Consider the following 18,678-nt stretch of genomic DNA (forward strand, 5'->3'; position numbering starts at 1 on the left):
GCTGGAGGCAGGGAAGGGGGTCAAATGGGCCATATGTGGGAGTGTACAAAGACCATGGGATAGCTGGGGTTAGACCCTGTAGCTGGGGTTAGACCCTGTAGCTGGGGTTAGACCCTGTAGCTGGGGTTAGACCCTGTAGCTGGGGTTATCAAATCAAATCAAATCAAAGTTTATTTGTCACGTGCGCCGAATACAACAGGTGTAGACCTTACAGTGAAATGCTTACTTACAAGCTCTAACCAATAGTGCAAAAAAGGTGTTAGGTGAACAATAGGTAAGTAAAGAAATAAAGCAACAGTAAAAAGACAGGCTATATACAGTTGCGAGGCTATAAAAGTAGTGAGGCTACATACAGACACCGGTTAGTCAGGCTGATTGAGGTAGTATGTACATGTAGATATGGTTAAAGTGACTAGGCATATATGATGAACAGAGAGAAGCAGTAGGGTAAAAGAGGGGTTGGCGGGTGGTGGGTGGGACACAATGCAGATAGCCCGGTTAGCCAGTGTGCGGGAGCACTGGTTGGTCGGCCCAACTGAGGTAGTATGTACATGAATGTATAGTTAAAGTGACTATGCATATATGATAAACAGAGAGTAGCAGCAGCGTAAAAGGAGGGGTTGGGGGGGGGGACATAATGCAAATAGTCCGGGTAGCCATTTGATTACCTGTTCAGGGGTCTTATTGTTATGCCGGTGAATGAGGACCCAAAAGCGACTTGGCGAAAACAGAGTTTTTAATCCAGTAAAGATACTTTACAAAACAAAAGGCATAATACTACTCGTAAAGACGAGAACAGACTGGAGACTTGATCAAGAACTGCAGGTTGCCTCGGGAAGGCACTTGAACCTAGCAGACTCAGACACCTGCTCACCACGCAGCATCTGAGGGAAACACGACACGACAGGGCAATACATAGACACAGCACGGTGAATTATAGACAAGGATCCGACAGGGCAGGAACGGAAAACAAGGAGAGAAATAGGGACTCTAATCAGGGAAAAGGATCGGGAACAGGTGTGGGAAGACTAAATGATTGATTAGGGGAATAGGAACAGCTGGGAGCAGGAACGGAACGATAGAGAGAAGAGAGAGCGAGAGAGTGAGAGAGGGAGGGGGAGAGAGAGGGATAGAAAGAGGGAAAGAACCTAATAAGACCAGCAGAGGGAAACGAATAGAAGGGGAAGCACAGGGACAAGACATGATAATCAATGACAAAACATGACACTTATGGCTTGGGGTTAAAAACTGTTGAGAAGCCTTGTTGTCCTAGACTTGGCACTACGGTACCGCTTGCCATGCGGTAGTAGAGAGAACAGTCTATGACTGGGGTGGGTGGGGTCTTTGACAACTTTTAGGGTCTTCCTCTGACACCGCCTGGTGTAGAGGTCCTGGATGGCAGGCAGCTTAGCCCCAGTGATGTACTGGGCCGTACGCACAACCCTCTGTAGTGCCTTGCGGTCAGAGGCTGAGCAATTGCTGTACCAGGCAGTGATGCAACCATGCTCTTGATGTTGTAGCTGTAGAACCTTTTTGAGGATCTCAGGACCCATGCAAAATCTTTTTAGTTTCCTGAGGCTTTGTCGTGCCCTCTTCACAACTGTCTTGGTGTGTTTGGACCATTCTAATTTGTTGTTGATGTGGACACCAAGGAACTTGAAGCTCTCAACCTGCAACCCCGTTGATGAGAATGGGGGCGTGCTCGGTCCTCCTTTTCCTGTAGTCCACAATCATCTCCTTAGTCTTGGTGACATTGAGGGATAGTTGTTATTCTGGCACCACCCGCCCAGGTCTCTGACCTCCTCCCTATAGTCTGTCTCATCCTTGCTGGTGATCAGGCCTACCACTGTCGTGTCGTCTGCAAACTTAATGATGGTGTTGGAGTCGTGCCTGGCCATGCTGTCGTGGGTGAACAGGGAGTACAGGAGGGGACTGAGCACACACCCCTGGGGAGCTCCAGTGTTGAGGATCAGAGTGGCAGATGTGTTGCTACCTACCCTCACCACCTGGGGGCGACCCATCAGGAAGTCCAGGATCCAGTTTCAGGGGGAGGTGTTTAGTATCAAAAACCTTAGCTTAGTGATGAGCTTTGAGGGTACTATGGTGTTGACCGCTGAGTTGTTAGATGCTATAGCTGGGGTTAGACCATATAGCTGGGGTTAGACCCTGTAGCTGGGGTTAGACCCTATAGCTGTGGTTAGACCCTATAGCTATGGTTAGACCCTATAGCTGGGGTTAGACCCTATAACTGGGGTTAGACTCTATAGCTGGGGTTAGATGCTATAGCTGGGGTTAGGTGCTATAGCTGGGGTTACACCCTATAACTTGGGTTAGACCTTATAACTGGGGTTAGACCTTATAACTGGGGTTAGAGCCTATAGCTGGGGTTAGACCCTATAACTGGGGTTAGACCCTATATCCAGGGTTATACCCTATAGCTGGGGTTAGTCCCTATAACTTGGCTTCAAACAGGGCCTAGCTTACAATGTCTGGGGGCAGTGATGGTAGAGCAGAATGCAGACACACTGTGATGGTAGAGCAGCAGAATGCAGACACACTGTGATGGTAGAGCAGAATGCAGACACACTGTGATGGAAGAGCAGAATGCAGACACACTGTGATGGTAGAGCAGCAGAATGCAGACACACTGTGATGGTAGAGCAGAATGCAGACACACTGTGATGGTAGAGCAGCAGAATGCAGACACACTGTGATGGAAGAGCAGAATGCAGACACACTGTGATGGTAGAGCAGCAGAATGCAGACACACTGTGATGGAAGAGCAGAATGCAGACACACTGTGATGGTAGAGCAGCAGAATGCAGACACACTGTGATGGTAGAGCAGCAGAATGCAGACACACTGTGATGGAAGAGCAGAATGCAGACACACTGTGATGGTAGAGCAGCAGAATGCAGACACACTGTGATGGAAGAGCAGAATGCAGACACACTGTGATGGTAGAGCAGAATGCAGACACACTGTGATGGTAGAGCAGAATGCAGACCCACTGTGATGGTAGAGCAGAATGCAGACACACTGTGATGGTAGAGCAGCAGAATGCAGACACACTGTGATGGTAGAGCAGAATGCAGACCCACTGTGATGGTAGAGCAGAATGCAGACACACTGTGATGGTAGAGCAGAATGCAGACACACTGTGATGGTAGAGCAGAATGCAGACACACTGTGATGGTAGAGCAGAATGCAGACACACTGTGATGGTAGAGCAGAATGCAGACCCACTGTGATGGTAGAGCAGAATGCAGACACACTGTGATGGTAGAGCAGAATGCAGACCCACTGTGATGGTAGAGCAGAATGCAGACACACTGTGATGGTAGAGCAGAATGCAGACACAATGTCGCTCTTGCGGCCAGGACCAGAGACTGCCTGGCTTATCCTACAGCCTGCAGCTTGAGTTGAGATGGGGGTTAATGCTCTGCTGGGGTTTAGCCTAGCTGTGTCCAGCTGTATCCAGGCCTGCAGCAGTACAGTGCAGTATGTGGGTCAGGAGGGCTTCTAAAACTCTGCTGATTTCAAGCTACCTCCTGCCTAGGGGCCAACTATCTCTCAGCTGGAGCCAGGCACAGGTTTTCAAAAGATCATTGTCTCTCTTTGCTGGTCTCTCACTCTATAATCTCCCACCCCAATAACTCAGACACACCTGTAGGATTGTCAAACATTTGCCTGACGACAGTACTTAGCACATTTGAACAGAGTGTCGGGGGGTCTCTTTTGTGTTTAGAGAGCAAAGACATTGAAGTCATCAGCCACTCAACCTTGTTAAAATACTCCAAACCAGAAGGTGGCAATAGCCTTGTTTGGCAATGCATGTGTGTGTGTGTGTGTTTGGCTTAGTTTTTGGTATAGATTCCAATGTTAGCTAACTAACGTTGCTATTTTGTAGAACCCCTTTGCTGATACTACCAAGATGGTCACAGCTCGAGAACTACCTAGCAAAGATGTCAAAGAAACAATTTAATTCACCATAATCCCTACTGCCAGTGCCAGCCCATAGCCAAATGTTTAGCTTGCTAGCTAAGGTTAGCATATTCACTAGCTAGAACAACTTAGCTAGCTAGCTAAGGACACTGCAGTAACTTGGCAGCTAACAGAGGCAGCTGTTTTATGGAAACTAATCCATTGTGATTTAATTATAATGTCAATAGTAGCTACAGTAGTAAAATAGCTTGGAGGGAAAATGTAGTGTTGTGTGCATTGCTTCTGTGTACTACTTAGCTAGCTAACATCATATAGCTTACATTGCATATGAAGTGTGACTGGCTCATAACATTTAACCATGGATTTACGGAGGAAATGCCCTCTTTTTTCCTTTTTGTTGTCACTCCAGTTGGCTTCCCCATGTGGGGTTTTGTGCTCTCTGATTGGCATCAAGTAGAAATGGCAGGTTGGTCGCTACCGGGTCAGCGCACAGCAGGTACCACTTTTCTTATAGCAAGAGAAGGAACGGCCTCCCACTGTTACAAGTACCTATAGGCAGTTTATCAGCAGTGAGATTCTCTGTGTTTCATTCATAACCTCTCACTCTTTCTCCCTCATCCAAACTGCTCTCTCTCTCTCTCTCTCTCTCTCTCTCTCTCTCTCTCTCTCTCTCTCTCTCTCTCTCTCTCTCTCTCTCTTTGTCTCTCTCTCTCTCTCTCTCTCTCTCTCTGCCTCTCTCTCTCTCTGTCTCTCTCTGTCTCTCTCTGTCTCTCTCTCTCTCTCTCTCTCTCTTTGTCTCTCTCTGTCTCTCTCTTTGTCTCTCTCTCTCTCTCTCTCTCTCTCTCTCTCTCTCTCTCTCTCTCTCTCTCTCTCTCTCTCTATCCACCTGCAGTCAGTCCATTCATGCACCCCTCCAGAACATGTGTTGTCCATGTGTTGTTGGCTCAGCAGCCACACACATGTGTATGTGCTCAAACACACACTGCCCTGTGTAATCTGTGCTGAAAGCCTGGCAGGTGTGTGCAGGTGTTCCATACATCCCTCGACACCAGGGACTCAAACATGTCTGCATTCTCACACACACTTGCATACAGACAGAGACAGACACATAGACACAGACAGAGACTCCGACAGAGTCACCGACAGAGACACAGACATAGACAGAGAAACAGAGACAGAGACACAGAGAGACAGAGACACAGAGAGAGACACAGACTGAGACATAGACAGAGAAACATACAGAGACACAGACATAGACACAGAGACAGACACATAGACAGAGACACAGACAGAGACACAGACAGAGACACATACAGAGACACAGACATAGACACAGAGACAGACACATAGACAGAGACACAGACAGAGACACAGACAGAGACACAGACAGAGACACATACAGTGACATAGACATAGAGACAGACACATAGACAGAGACACAGACAGAGACATAGACAGAGACACAGAGAGACAGAGACACAGAGAGAGACACAGACTGAGACATAGACAGAGAAACATACAGAGACACAGACATAGACACAGAGACAGACACATAGACAGGGAAACATACAGGGACATAGACAGAGAGACAGAGAGACAGAGAGACAGAGAGACAGAGACAGACATAGACAGAGACACAGAGACATAGACAGAGAAACATACAGGGACATAGACAGAGACACAGAGACAGAGACAGACACATAGACAGACACATAGACAGAGACACAGACATAGACAGAGACAAAGACAGAGAAACATACAGGGACATAGACAGAGACATAGACAGAGACACAGACAGAGACATAGACAGAGAAACATATGGGGACATAGACAGAGACACAGAGACACAGAGACAGACACATAGACACAGACAGGGACACATACAGAGACACAGACAGTGACACAGACAAATACAAAGACAGAGACACAGAGAGACAGAGACACAGACAGAGGCACAGAGAGACAGAGATACAGACAGAGACAGTGACACAGACAGGGACATAGACACAAAGAGACAGAGACACAGACAGAGGCATAGACAGAGAGACAGAGATACAGACAGAAAGAGACAGAGACACAGAGCAGCACACTGACACAGAGATAGAGCATAACACAATTTACAATGACTAACTAAAGTACTATATCAACATCTATTACCCCGACCTACATGTACAAAGAACCTCTAAAGTACTATATCAACATGTATTACCCCTACCTACATGTACAAAGTACCTCTAAAGTACTATATCAACATGTATTACCCCTACCTACATGTACAAAGTACCTCTAAAGTACTATATCAACATCTATTACCCCGACCTACATGTACAAAGAACCTCTAAAGTACTATATCAACATGTATTACCCCTACCTACATGTACAAAGTACCTTTATTGTGTAACTTGTTTTTTTATTTTCTAAATATTTTCTTATATCTGCATTGTTGGGCTTGTAAGTAAGCATTTCACGGTAAGGTCTACACCTTGTATTATTGTATTGTATTCTTATTTTTTATATATATAATTAAAAAATGTAACCTTTATTTAACTAGGCAAGTCAGTTATGAAGAACAAATTCTTATTTTACAACGACGGCCTACCCCGGCCAAACCGTAACCTGGACGACGCTGGGACAATGTGACAAATAAAATGTTAAATGGTATGGTAACAACAGTACAATAGATGTATAGTTTTAGTTGCAAAATAATATTTGAAAGGAGTGAAAAGGAATGGAAACCATGTATTTGATACCATTCCACTAGTTCTGCACCAGCCATTAGCATGGGCCCATCCTCCCCAATTAAGTTGCCACCAACCTCCTCTGCCAATAACAGACCAAGAACAGATTTAAGACAAAGCTTTATTTACATATGGCAAGCAGTGGAAAGGACCATCTCTGCTGGTTTAGGAATCATATCAACACATCTCATGATAAATCACAAAGTTATTTGTAGTAGAGCATCAAGTTCCTGACAAATTGGCAAGGATGGCACATACAAACTCTTTATAAAAGAATCTTGCCCAAAATTATTTGAGGCATTTCTAAAAGTTTGATTTGAAAATATTAAAGCGCAGATGGTTCAAATGGCTTTGGTTCAGTTACCTATTGCATATAGGACTTAGACTGCCTTTGGTCATTCTGATATGGTCACCTGACTTGTGATCAAAGCACACAAATCCCAATGGCTTGGTTCTGGCAAATGTTATATAGGTGAGGAGTGTGGTGGGGAGTTGTAATGGGGGAAAAGATGCCAGGTGAGGATTAGAGGGGTGAGGGAAAAATATTGAGAACCTGGGGGGGGTTAGTCAGGGATAAGTGAATAGGGTCTGGAAGAGATGGACTAGGAGGTGTGAGGGAGAGGAAGGAGGTAAAAACAGAGGGATGAAGAGGTTGTGATGGGAAGGAGGTGAGGAGATAAGGGGTGAGGGGATGAAGGGTGAGGAGGGAGAAGAGATGAGGGTCAACTGTTGAGGTCAGAGCTAACACATCTCTCAGTACCCTGCCTCCACAGAACACCATACAGACAGCTGTCCACACACCTGTCCCAATACATGTATGCAGTGTATGTGGACTATGAGAGACGACATTCACTTTCTACACACTCGCCAGCAGCTGCACTATGGTCACAGTCCCGGACCAGCCGGCACCGAGGGGCATGCTGGGAATTAACTACATGTCCAGCTGCTCCCTCCACACACATATTAATTTGATTGACCTCACAGTCAACATCAAGTCTCTATGCATAACAACAATATGAAAAACATTTACTTGTTTTCAATTGTCAAGTGTTTTTTTTACAAATGTAAGGCACTTCGGAATTCAAAAGGGTTCACTTATAGGCAACACCCTCCCATCCCTGTCCTTCAGGCCACGAGGTTGCTCAATGGGGGTGCCTAATACCCCTCCAAATTGATGGATGACAGTGTTTGGGGATCCATCCCCCTCTAAACATTGTCTGAGTGGTCCTGGGTCTTTCAACCCACTACAGTCGGTTCCTACTTTCACCCAGAGCAACTTACATTCTGTATCGCAGTAAACATCCCTTATGGGGAATAGATCAACCGTGGCATCTTCGGCCAGACGTTCTGAGCCGCTGGGCCAGTGTGTGTCTAGGAGGCAGGGCAGCAGCCGGAGGCCGTGTGTTTGTGTAGCAGGGACATGCGGCTGAAGGTGCGAGAGCAGGAACCACACTGGTACTTCTTCACCTCAGAATGGGTCTGCATGTGGGCCCGCAGGTTGGAGCGATCCGCAAATGCACGGTTACAGTGTTGGCAGGAGAACGGGCGCTCACCTGAAAGGGAGAGAGACAGATGTTAGGAGACTTATCTTGATAAAGATTGTGTAACCAAAACATCAACGATGTGCAATCCCCTTTGCTGACTCAAGCCTTTGATTGACTTCTTTCCTCACATAAACACAGAGATAAGATAGTGTCACAAGGAGCAATAACATGTGTTTACACCTCAGGGGACATTAATGAATATCAATGCCTGGCTAATCCCTAAGCTTCAACCAGTTTGAACTGGAAATGTCAATCTACCAGACCCCCACAGAAAAAGGGGTTTATTAGTCACATGCACAGGGTCGCAGATGTAATTGCAGGGTACAGTGACATTCTTAAGCTCCAACAGTGCAGGTCCAAGAGAAGTGAGTGAAACAATAAAAATAGTGAAATAAATAAGTGTTATTACTATGTAATTACAATGTGTACAACTATCCAACAGTGTAGGAAAGACCCCTATAACAATCCCAGTGCCATAAGAATGTAGAAGGTAAGACTCACCAGTGTGCGTGCGGATGTGTCCTCTGAGCAGCCAGGGTCTGGAGAAGGCCTTTCCACAGGTGGTGCAGACGCAGGGCAGGGTATGTGAGCGGATGTGCATCTTCAGAGCCCCCAGGCTGGTGTACTCCTTTGGGCAGTTTTTGCAGTGGAAGGCTGGTCGAGGCAAGGCCTCGCTGGGTATGGAGCTGATCTCGCTGCCCCCGGGGCAGTGGGTGAGCTGGTGCCTGGTTAGGCCTGAGGGGCTGCTATAGGTCTTGCTGCAGTGGAGGCAGTGGTAGATGTGGTGGGGGGGGTACAGGGCTGGGGGGGTCTGATGTGCGCCCTGCCTCCTCCTCATCCTCCCCACTGCTACTGGAGGGGGAGCTGCTGAGGTCCAGAGGACCCGTGAGGGAGACAGGGGACACAGGGGAGAGAGGTGCTGGAAGGGCGTCCATGTTGAAGAGCAGGGTGGTGGGGAAGTAGGTCAGCACGGAGCTGTTGCCCCTCATCGGGAGCTCAGCAAGAGGATAGCACTCTGGGATGACTGCTGGAAGAGGGGGGGAGAGATGTTTTAAATGTTTAGAGAGAGCTGGAGGGGGTGAGAGTCAGTTAAATCTAATTACACAGGTAACTTGTTTTCCTTCTCAGTGTCTTGTTACAGTCAAACTCAAGTGTTCCGTGCAGTCCTTTTCCAACCATATGACTCGATTAGCAAACTTCCCAATTCACCATAGGCCACAAAGAGATGGGACACAACTCTTTCACACACACACTTAAATGCACCAATAGAAAATGTGAACCCTTTCCTGTTAAGCGTCTTGTGCACCTTGTTACACACTAGGTGCCAAGGTTGACACAACCGTATTCACACACTAGACATTACTGTCCGTCTGCCTCTCTGGCTCCGACTTAATATTGTAAATGGCAATCTGGAAAACTCAAATAAATATAATATGTTAAGTTTGGTATGGTTACTTATAAGACAGAAGGTTACATAAGGCAAAAACGAAAGTATGTTGGTCGGTTGTGGTGGATGCAACTACTTAGTATTTTGCAACTACTTAGCATGTTATCTGACCTTTCCCCTAACCATTTAACCTAACCTTAAACCTAGCTAATATTAGCCACCTAGCTAACGTTAGCCAACGCTAATGTTGGCAACAAAAAATTGGAATTCATTACATTATCATACATTTAGCAAATTCGTAACATACATACGAAATGGATGATGACGTCCACGTAACATACTATTTGAAGTATCCCGGATTTACTTTTACTATGTTACATCTACTCCTGAGTCCAGGTTGCAGCAGCGCTATTTCCGCAGTTTATTGACACCGGATCGCCAAAACACTGGAGGGGACGTGATCCCGACTGTTAAACGGCTTCATGAGGATGTATCAACGGAAAACGGTCTATTTTTTTTTAGTTGAGCGCTCACCAAGGTGAATTCATGATATCGAACCGTTATGGGGTGCACTTCGGGTGCACTTGCTGTTAGGATACACTACTTAAAATCTAGACTAACTTCGATTAAAATATACATGTGTTCTCATAGTCATTTTAACAAAAATAGCTCACAACTTTGTGCAGAATTAGACGTTTTGATTTAAACAATTTACCATTCTGGCTTTCCAACTCGCTGTAATTCGGCCTCTTGTTGGTGAAATACTTCTTGACAAGGAATGACCGAGGCATCGTTGCACGCCTGAAATATTTGTTTTTGCAGATGAAAAATGACTTCTGCTCTTTCCTTGCAGGGTGGTGCCCGTCTCCCAAACCTCTCAGGGAAGAAATCACAGCGTTCCAAGACACTTCACTATGCACCACTCAATGTTGCACACAGAAGCTGTCCACTCCAAAAGTCCAAAGATACTTTCTTGTTTCCAAAGAGGCGCGGTTGTTGATAAAATGATGATTCAATCGATCACCAGATAAAAGATAAGTTGGAGCTGGGAGTCTGTCCCCTGATATAGCAGCTGAGGGGGGAGAGGGGGTGGGCAAGGATATCCCCGCCTCAAGACACACCCGCCCCAAAATTCGCGCCACTAGGATCCTTGCTGACCGCAGGTGCCCGATCGATGATGGACGCACTTGGCTTGCAGACCAGAATCTATTCATATGACAATCCAAAATTGCTAAATGATTGCAGACGAAGCGCATTCCGAAGAAGATTGTGCAAATACTTAAATGTCCTGTTGTCACCTGTCTGCACGGGTGCGCACGGCCACTGATGATGAGTAATTCGGCCTGCTACAACAAACGAAAAAACTATTTAGCAGTAATTACGTTTAAAACAGTATTATAGAATGCATACACTGTTTCCTATTTATTTCCTTATTTTTTTAAATCGCTAATTACCCTCAACATATTGTATTTATTTAAAAATAATAGACAGGACTAATTGAATCAGAATGTTATCTTCAAAACACCGTTTATAAACCCACAAGAGTTTGTTGAACGTTCTCAGGTGACATTCCATGTACCCTGCCTAATAGAAATGGGCCTAGAATAAACGCTGTTACTCGGATGATTTTGCTCCTAAGTGAAACTGGAGCGTCCTCTGTTGGAACAAAGCAACACAGCCACCGAAACTATAATGTGTGACACTGAACACCTTATCATGAACTATTAGTTCAACAACAAATTCAGATGTAGGCCAACTTTTTATATAGTCAATTCTGCACAACTGCGTGTTTTTACGGAGTCATTGAGGGGGTATGGGGCTGTGTGTTATAGCCTATGCCACGTCAACTGTGCTTTGGTTAAAAATGGACTCCAACCTCTCTGAATTATCCACGTACAATGGCAGCATTTACGCACACACAGGCAAGGAGACATTTGTATTAACGCACTGCAGACAAGCGCACCGTTCTCCTCTTTCCACACAAAGAAGCGTGCTCTTCATTCATGCTCTCCACTGCAGGAGCTCTGCGGGAAACCACCCGACTGTATGAAAAGAGGCGCTGTTCTCTCGCATGTGTTCGCAGTGGGACCGGGAGGGAAATTAACCGAGCCGACAGGAACAATATGACGCCGTAAAACCTCGCTAAAGTGCCCAAGGTGCCATGAAATTCACTGACCGGGTCAACCCCCAGAAGAGGTTACACACAGAGACACTGTTTGACACTTCTGTGTGCCATATATTTAATTGGTTTGTGTCAGGGTGTTGCTTAAGTAAGTCAAACTTTGTAAAACAAAAACGGTTTACGGCAACAGTTAAACATATAAATAAAATTAGGCCTGTAATGCAATGTAGTTTAGGCCTTGTTAGTTAGTAGGTTAGACATCCACAGCTACCTAGGCCGGATAGAACCGGATAACTGGTGGTGTTGAGGTGCCAGTCGCCATGTCCATTAGGCGTGAATGTAACGGTTCTAAGTGGCCGTGTTTAAACATAACGAAAGTTGGGCCAAATGGCATATGCCATCTTGCGCCAAGTGAAGGGGTGAGGGGTGTACACCTGTCTATAGACGGCATTGTTCTGGAACCCAGGAATGTCACCGCAACAGCATGCCTGATGGTTCACACGTCGTTAGCGCGCTTGTTCACACCGACTCCGTGCAGACTGGGGGTCATGGGGGCAAGGCCGCTCTAAAAGCTAATAGCGTAGACACAAGAAAGTAGTAGAACTATACATCATTCAAATATGACCATAGTAGGTACATATGTGAAGTTACTATTATCCATAGTGTGCCACACAGAAGCTGAGCTTTTGTGTCAATCAAGTGTACTTTAGGTCACTTTAGTTTTTTTGCCTTTGTTTTTCAGGTGGAGCTTTTGGGTGCTTTGTAGGCCTATAGTGTGTGTGTTTATGTTTTTGTGTGTGTGCATAGCCTATGTGGTGGTGGGGGAGGTGTCTTGCTTTCTACTATCTTGCTTTTAGGAGTTTATCCTTTAGGTCTTTATCCTTATGGTAGCCTATATTGTTTACTTTAATCTGACATCATTAGCAGGTAATTTATTTGCTAAATCAAATTGTATTGTATTTGTCACATGCTCAGAATAGTGTGTCATGTTGTCCTGGTGACATTGACCTGGTGACATTGACCTGGTGACATAGACTTGGTGACATAGACCTGGTGACATAGACCTGGTGACATTGACCTGGTGACATAGACCTGGTGACATTGACCTGGTGACATAGACCTGGTGACATAGACCTGGTGACATTGACCTGGTGACATTGACCTGGTGACATAGACCTGGTGACATTGACCTGGTGACATAGACCTGGTGACATTGACCTGGTGACATAGACCTGGTGACATAGACCTGGTGACATTGACCTGGTGACATTGACCTGGTGACATAGACCTGGTGACATTGACCTGGTGACATTGACCTGGTGACATAGACCTGGTGACATTGACCTGGTGACATAGACCTGGTGACATTGACCTGGTGACATAGACCTGGTGACATTGACCTGGTGACATAGACCTGGTGACATAGACCTGGTGATATAGACCTGGTGACATAGACCTGGTGACATAGACCTGGTGACATAGACCTGGTGACATAGACCTGGTGACATTGACCTGGTGACATAGACCTGGTGACATTGACCTGGTGACATAGACCTGGTGACATAGACCTGGTGACATTGACCTGGTGACATTGACCTGGTGACATAGACCTGGTGACATAGACCTGGTGACATTGACCTGGTGACATAGACCTGGTGACATTGACCTGGTGACATAGACCTGGTGACATAGACCTGGTGACATTGACCTGGTGACATAGACCTGGTGACATTGACCTGGTGACATAGACCTGGTGACATTGACCTGGTGACATTGACCTGGTGACATAGACCTGGTGACATTGTCCTGGTGACATTGACCTGGTGACATTGACCTGGTGACATAGACCTGGTGACATTGTCCTGGTGACATAGACCTGGTGACATTGACCTGGTGACATTGACCTGGTGACATTGACCTGGTGACATTGACCTGGTGACATTGTCCTGGTGACATAGACCTGGTGACATTGTCCTGACATTGACCTGACATAGACCTGGTGACATTGTCCTGGTGACATTGTCCTGGTGACATTGACCTGGTGACATAGACCTGGTGACATTGTCCTGGTGACATAGACCTGGTGACATTGACCTGGTGACATTGACCTGGTGACATTGTCCTGGTGACATATACCTGGTGACATAGAGGCAGCAGGTTAAATGTGAAATACTCTCAGTTAAGAACAGATGTCTTCCACTTGTGGCCTGAGGGGGTTATCAGCCTCTCTTCATCCACTCTTTAGTCTCTCTTCAGCCTCTCTTCATCCACTCTTTAGTCTCTCTTCAGCCTCTCTTCATCCTCTCTTCAGCCTTTCTTCAGCCTCACTTCATCCACTCTTTAGTCTCTCTTCAGCCTCTCTTCATCCTCTCTTCAGCCTTTCTTCATCCACTCTTTAGTCTCTTCAGCCTCTCTTCATCCTCTCTTCAGCCTTTCTTCATCCACTCTTTAGTCTCTTCAGCCTCTCTTCAGCCTTTCTTCAGGCTCTCTTCATCCACTCTTTAGTCTCTCTTCAGCCTTTCTTCAGCCTCTCTTCATCCACTGTTTAGTCTCTCTTCAGCTTCTCTTCAGTCACTCTTCATCCTCTCTTCAGCCTCTCTTCAGCTTCTCTTCAGTCTCTCTCCAGCTTCTCTTCAGTCTCTCTTCATCCTCTCTTCAGCCTCTCTTCAGCTTCTCTTGTCTCTCTCCAGCTTCTCTTCATCCTCTTTTCATCCACTCTCCAGCTTCTCTTCATCCTCTCTTCATCCACTGTTTAGTCACTCTTCAGCCTCTCTTCAGCCTCTCTTCAGCTTCTCTTCAGTCTCTCTCCAGATTCTCTTCAGTCTCTCTTCAGCTTCTCTTCAGTCTCTCTCCAGCTTCTCTTCATCCTCTCTTCATCCACTGTTTAGTCACTCTTCATCCTCTCTTCATCCACTCTTCAGCCTCTCTTCAGCCTTTCTTCAGCCTCTCTTCATCCACTGTTTAGTCTCTCTTCAGCCTCTCTTCATCCTCTCTTCAGCTTCTCTTCAGTCTCTCTTCATCCTCTCTTTAGCCTCTCTTCAGCTTCTCTTCAGTCTCTCTCCAGCCTCTCTTCAGCCTTTCTTCAGCCTTTCTTCAGCCTCTCTCCAGCTTCTCTTCAGTCTCTCTTCATCCTCTCTTTAGCCTCTCTTCAGCTTTTCTTCTCTATCAACGCCACATTCAACAATTTTACTTAGTTACAGTTCATATAAAGAAATCATTCAATTGAAATAAATAAATTAGGCCCTAATCTATGGATTTCACATGACTTGTCATGGGTGCAGCAGCCATGGGTGGGCCTGGGAGGGCATAGGCCCACCCACTTGGCAGCCAGGCCCACCCATTGGTGAGCCAGGTCCAGCCAATCAGAATGAGTTTTTCCCCACAAATGGACTTTATTGCAGACAGAAATACTCATCAGCACACCCCCAGACAATCCCACAGGTGAAGAACCCGGTTGTGGATGTCCCGGGTTGGCATGGTTACACGTGGTTTGCGGTTGTGAGGCCAGTTGGACGTACTGCCAAATGCTCTGAAATGACGTTGGAGGCAGCTTACGGACATTCCTGTAGTCAGCATGCCAATTGCACGCTCCCTTGAAATGTAAGACATGTGACATTGTGTTGTAAAACTGCACATTTTTAAAGTGGCCTTTTTATTGTCCCCAGCACAAGGTGCACCTGTGTAATGATCATGCTGTTTAATCAGTTTTTAATATGTCACACCTGTCAGGTGGATGGATTATCTTGGCAAAAGAGAAATGCTCACAAATGGGGATATAAACAAATTTATGCACCAAATTTGAGAGAAATATGCTTTTTGTGTGTATGAAACGTTTCAGGGATTTGATTTATTTCAGCTCATGAAACATGAGACCAGCACTTCACATTTTGTGTTTATATTTTTGTTCAGTGTAGATAGGGAACGAAGGTGAAACAGAGGGATAGAGAGGAAACAGAGAGAGCTACTCCTGGTATGCCTTCTCCCTGTACAAGACACTAAAACACTAAATACATGACCAATCATTATGAACATCCACGGTCAGGCCTCCTTGTTACAGTTGATGCCTGACTGATTGCAGTGGGCACCATTATGTTTAAAAGATTAGGATGTATGGAGAAAAATTGTGTATTAAATTGAAAAGAAACTCCAACAGATGGTGATCGCGATGCTCCACGGATTGGATCTTATTACTAACGTTCCGGTCTAACAAACGACCAATCATCAACCTTGATGCAACCTTCGCCATGATGGAACATCAAGAGCTGAGTTATTTTTCCATTTAGAATCTAGAGTCATACAGATGCACAACAAAACAAGCTGAACTTGTTATTTTCCATGAATAAGTCAAATAGGGTACCTACATTGGGTTCTTAGACAGGGCACAATGAGATCAGGGTTTTCAATTCAAATGTCCACTCATTTTCTTTTACAGTATAATAATAATAATTCCCCCCCCCCTTATGCAGAGCTGACATGACAGACAGACATTGCATTGAGTGTAAAAAACATTAGGAATACCTGCTCTTTCCATGACATAGACTGACCAGGTGAATCTAAGTGAAAGCTATGATCCCTTATTGATAGTTGAAGTGTACCTATGATGAAAATTACAGGCCTCTCATCTTTTTAAGTGGGAGAACTTGCACAATTGGTGGCTGACTAAATACTTTCTGCCCCACTGTATGCGTGCCATTCAGAGGGTGAATGGGCAAGGCACATTTAAACCGAGGTATGGCAGTGGGTGCCAGGCGCACCGGTTTGAATGTGTCAAGAACTGCAACGCTGCTGGGTTTTTCCACACTCAACAGTTTCCCTTGTGTATCAAGAATGGTTCAACACCCAAAGGAAATCCAGCCAGTTAACACAACTGTGGGAAACATTGGAGTCAACATAAGCGAGCATCCCTGTGGAACGCTTTCGACACCTTGTAAAGTCCATGCTTCAGTAAATTGAGGCTGTTCTGAGGCCAAAAGGGAGTGCAATTTAATATTAGGAAGGTTTTCCTAATGTTTCATACACTCACTGTAACGGTTCTCTTGTGGTGAAGGAGAGTCGGACCAAAATGCGGCGTGTAGATTACGATTCATGTTTAATGAAAAAACACACTAAACACAAACACTACAAAACGTAACGAAACCCGAAACAGCCTATACTTGTGTAAACTAACACAGAACAAGAACACTAAGGACAATCACCCACGACAAACTCAAAGAATATTGCTGCCTGAATATGGTTCCCAATCAGAGACAACGATAAACACCTGCCTCTGATTGGGAACCACTCCAGACAGCCATAGACTTTGCTAGATCACCCCACTAGCTACAATCCCAATATATACACATCACATACAAAAACCCATGCCACACCCTGGCCTGACCCAATACATGAAGATAAACACAAAATACTTCGACCAGGGCGTGACACTCACTGTATTTCCATGTAGTGTTTTATTTTAATCAGTGTGCTCAAAAGTGCTGTTTTAGTCCATTGTTCAGCTACAGTAATAGCCCTGCAATGTGAATGTTCCTATTAGCATGTTAATAGTCTGACTTTCTGTGTTTTGCATTTAAAGACATGCATTTCACATGTTAATGTGGCAATAGCTCTATTTCTTTGATCAGAAAAATATTTGGGGGTGATGAACAGCAGATATGGTAAACCAGCTTTTAGCTTGAAGCTGATCTATGGCAACTCCTGATGAACGTAATAGCTTTGGACTGAAGCATTCATATCCAATGCAAATCTAAATGCAATATACTGAAATGTAGTTTGGACTATATACACAGCTATAAGAAGTCAATAGTACTTTCAATATTTGCATGGGGGAAAAAATGACTTCACTAACATTTTTCTTGAAACGCTAAAGTTTTCCAAAGGTAACGCTTATAGAACAGCTCCTCCGTGGTCTGTGTAGAAGTGTAGGGGGTTGATCATGAGGGGCTTATCCACCCTGATTAGAGTGTTGATGATTCGGTCGTTACCACTCACCTTTGTATTGTGTTGTAGAGTAGAGCCATTCCGATGCCTTCCTGCCGTATGGTGTGTCTCTCTCTGTGTGTCTGTGTGGGTGGGTGGGGGGGTTTACCCCAGGACTCAATTACTTGATTAGATAAAGCCATATGTACTGTATGGTTGGAGAAATGTGTAAAAGCTTCTGTGCTATCTACAGTGTCTCATCCCCATACAGTAGCTACCTGTTCAGGAGATTCACTGAGAGAGTGTCTCTTTTGAACGACCGTTGTCTCCTTTGCCTCGAACAAGAAACAACATTTAGTAGTCATGGCAATGCAAAGCCACTTGACATAAGTTGACATTGGTGATCAAAATATATTGTTATTCCATTGTTATATTACAATGTTACGTCAAAGTGTTGACTAGAGGAAGAGAGAGAGAGAGAGAGAGAGAGAGAGAGAGAGAGAGAGAGAGAGAGAGAGAGAGAGAGAGAGAGAGAGAGAGAGAGAGAGAGAGAGAGAGAGAGAGAGAGAGAGAGAGAGAGAGAGAGAGAGAGAGAGGGAGGGAGGGAGGGAGGGAGGAGGGAGAGAGAGAGAGAGAGAGAGAGAGAGAGAGAGAGAGAGAGAGAGAGAGAGAGAGAGAGAGAGAGAGAGAGAGAGAGAGAGAGAGAATCCAATTTTGATAAACTCCCATATCTATTGGGTGAAATCACACAATGTGAAATCACAGCAGCAAGATTTGTGACCTGTAGCCAGAAGAAAAGGGCAACCAGTGAAGAATAAACAACATTGTAAATACAACCCATATTTATGCTTATTTATTTTCACTACAACACTATACATAGACATATTATTACATTTAAAATGTTTTTATTCTTTTGGAACTTTTGGTTATTTAACTTTTGTTTATTATCTATTTCACTTGGCCCTTAAATTGGAATTGAAATTGAAGAGATAAATAGAAAGAGGGAGAGAGAGAGAGAGAGACGGA

At 45.1% G+C, this 18,678-nt stretch overlaps 1 pseudogene; it reads right to left on the reverse strand.

The window, feature by feature from the left end:
* Positions 1–6,630: 6,630 nt before the first annotated feature.
* LOC124045014 lies at positions 6,631–10,719 on the reverse strand (annotated as a pseudogene).
* Positions 10,720–18,678: the final 7,959 nt, after the last annotated feature.

The sequence above is a fragment of the Oncorhynchus gorbuscha genome, linkage group LG10, assembly GCF_021184085.1.
Source record: "Oncorhynchus gorbuscha isolate QuinsamMale2020 ecotype Even-year linkage group LG10, OgorEven_v1.0, whole genome shotgun sequence".
Lineage (NCBI taxonomy): Eukaryota > Metazoa > Chordata > Actinopteri > Salmoniformes > Salmonidae > Oncorhynchus > Oncorhynchus gorbuscha.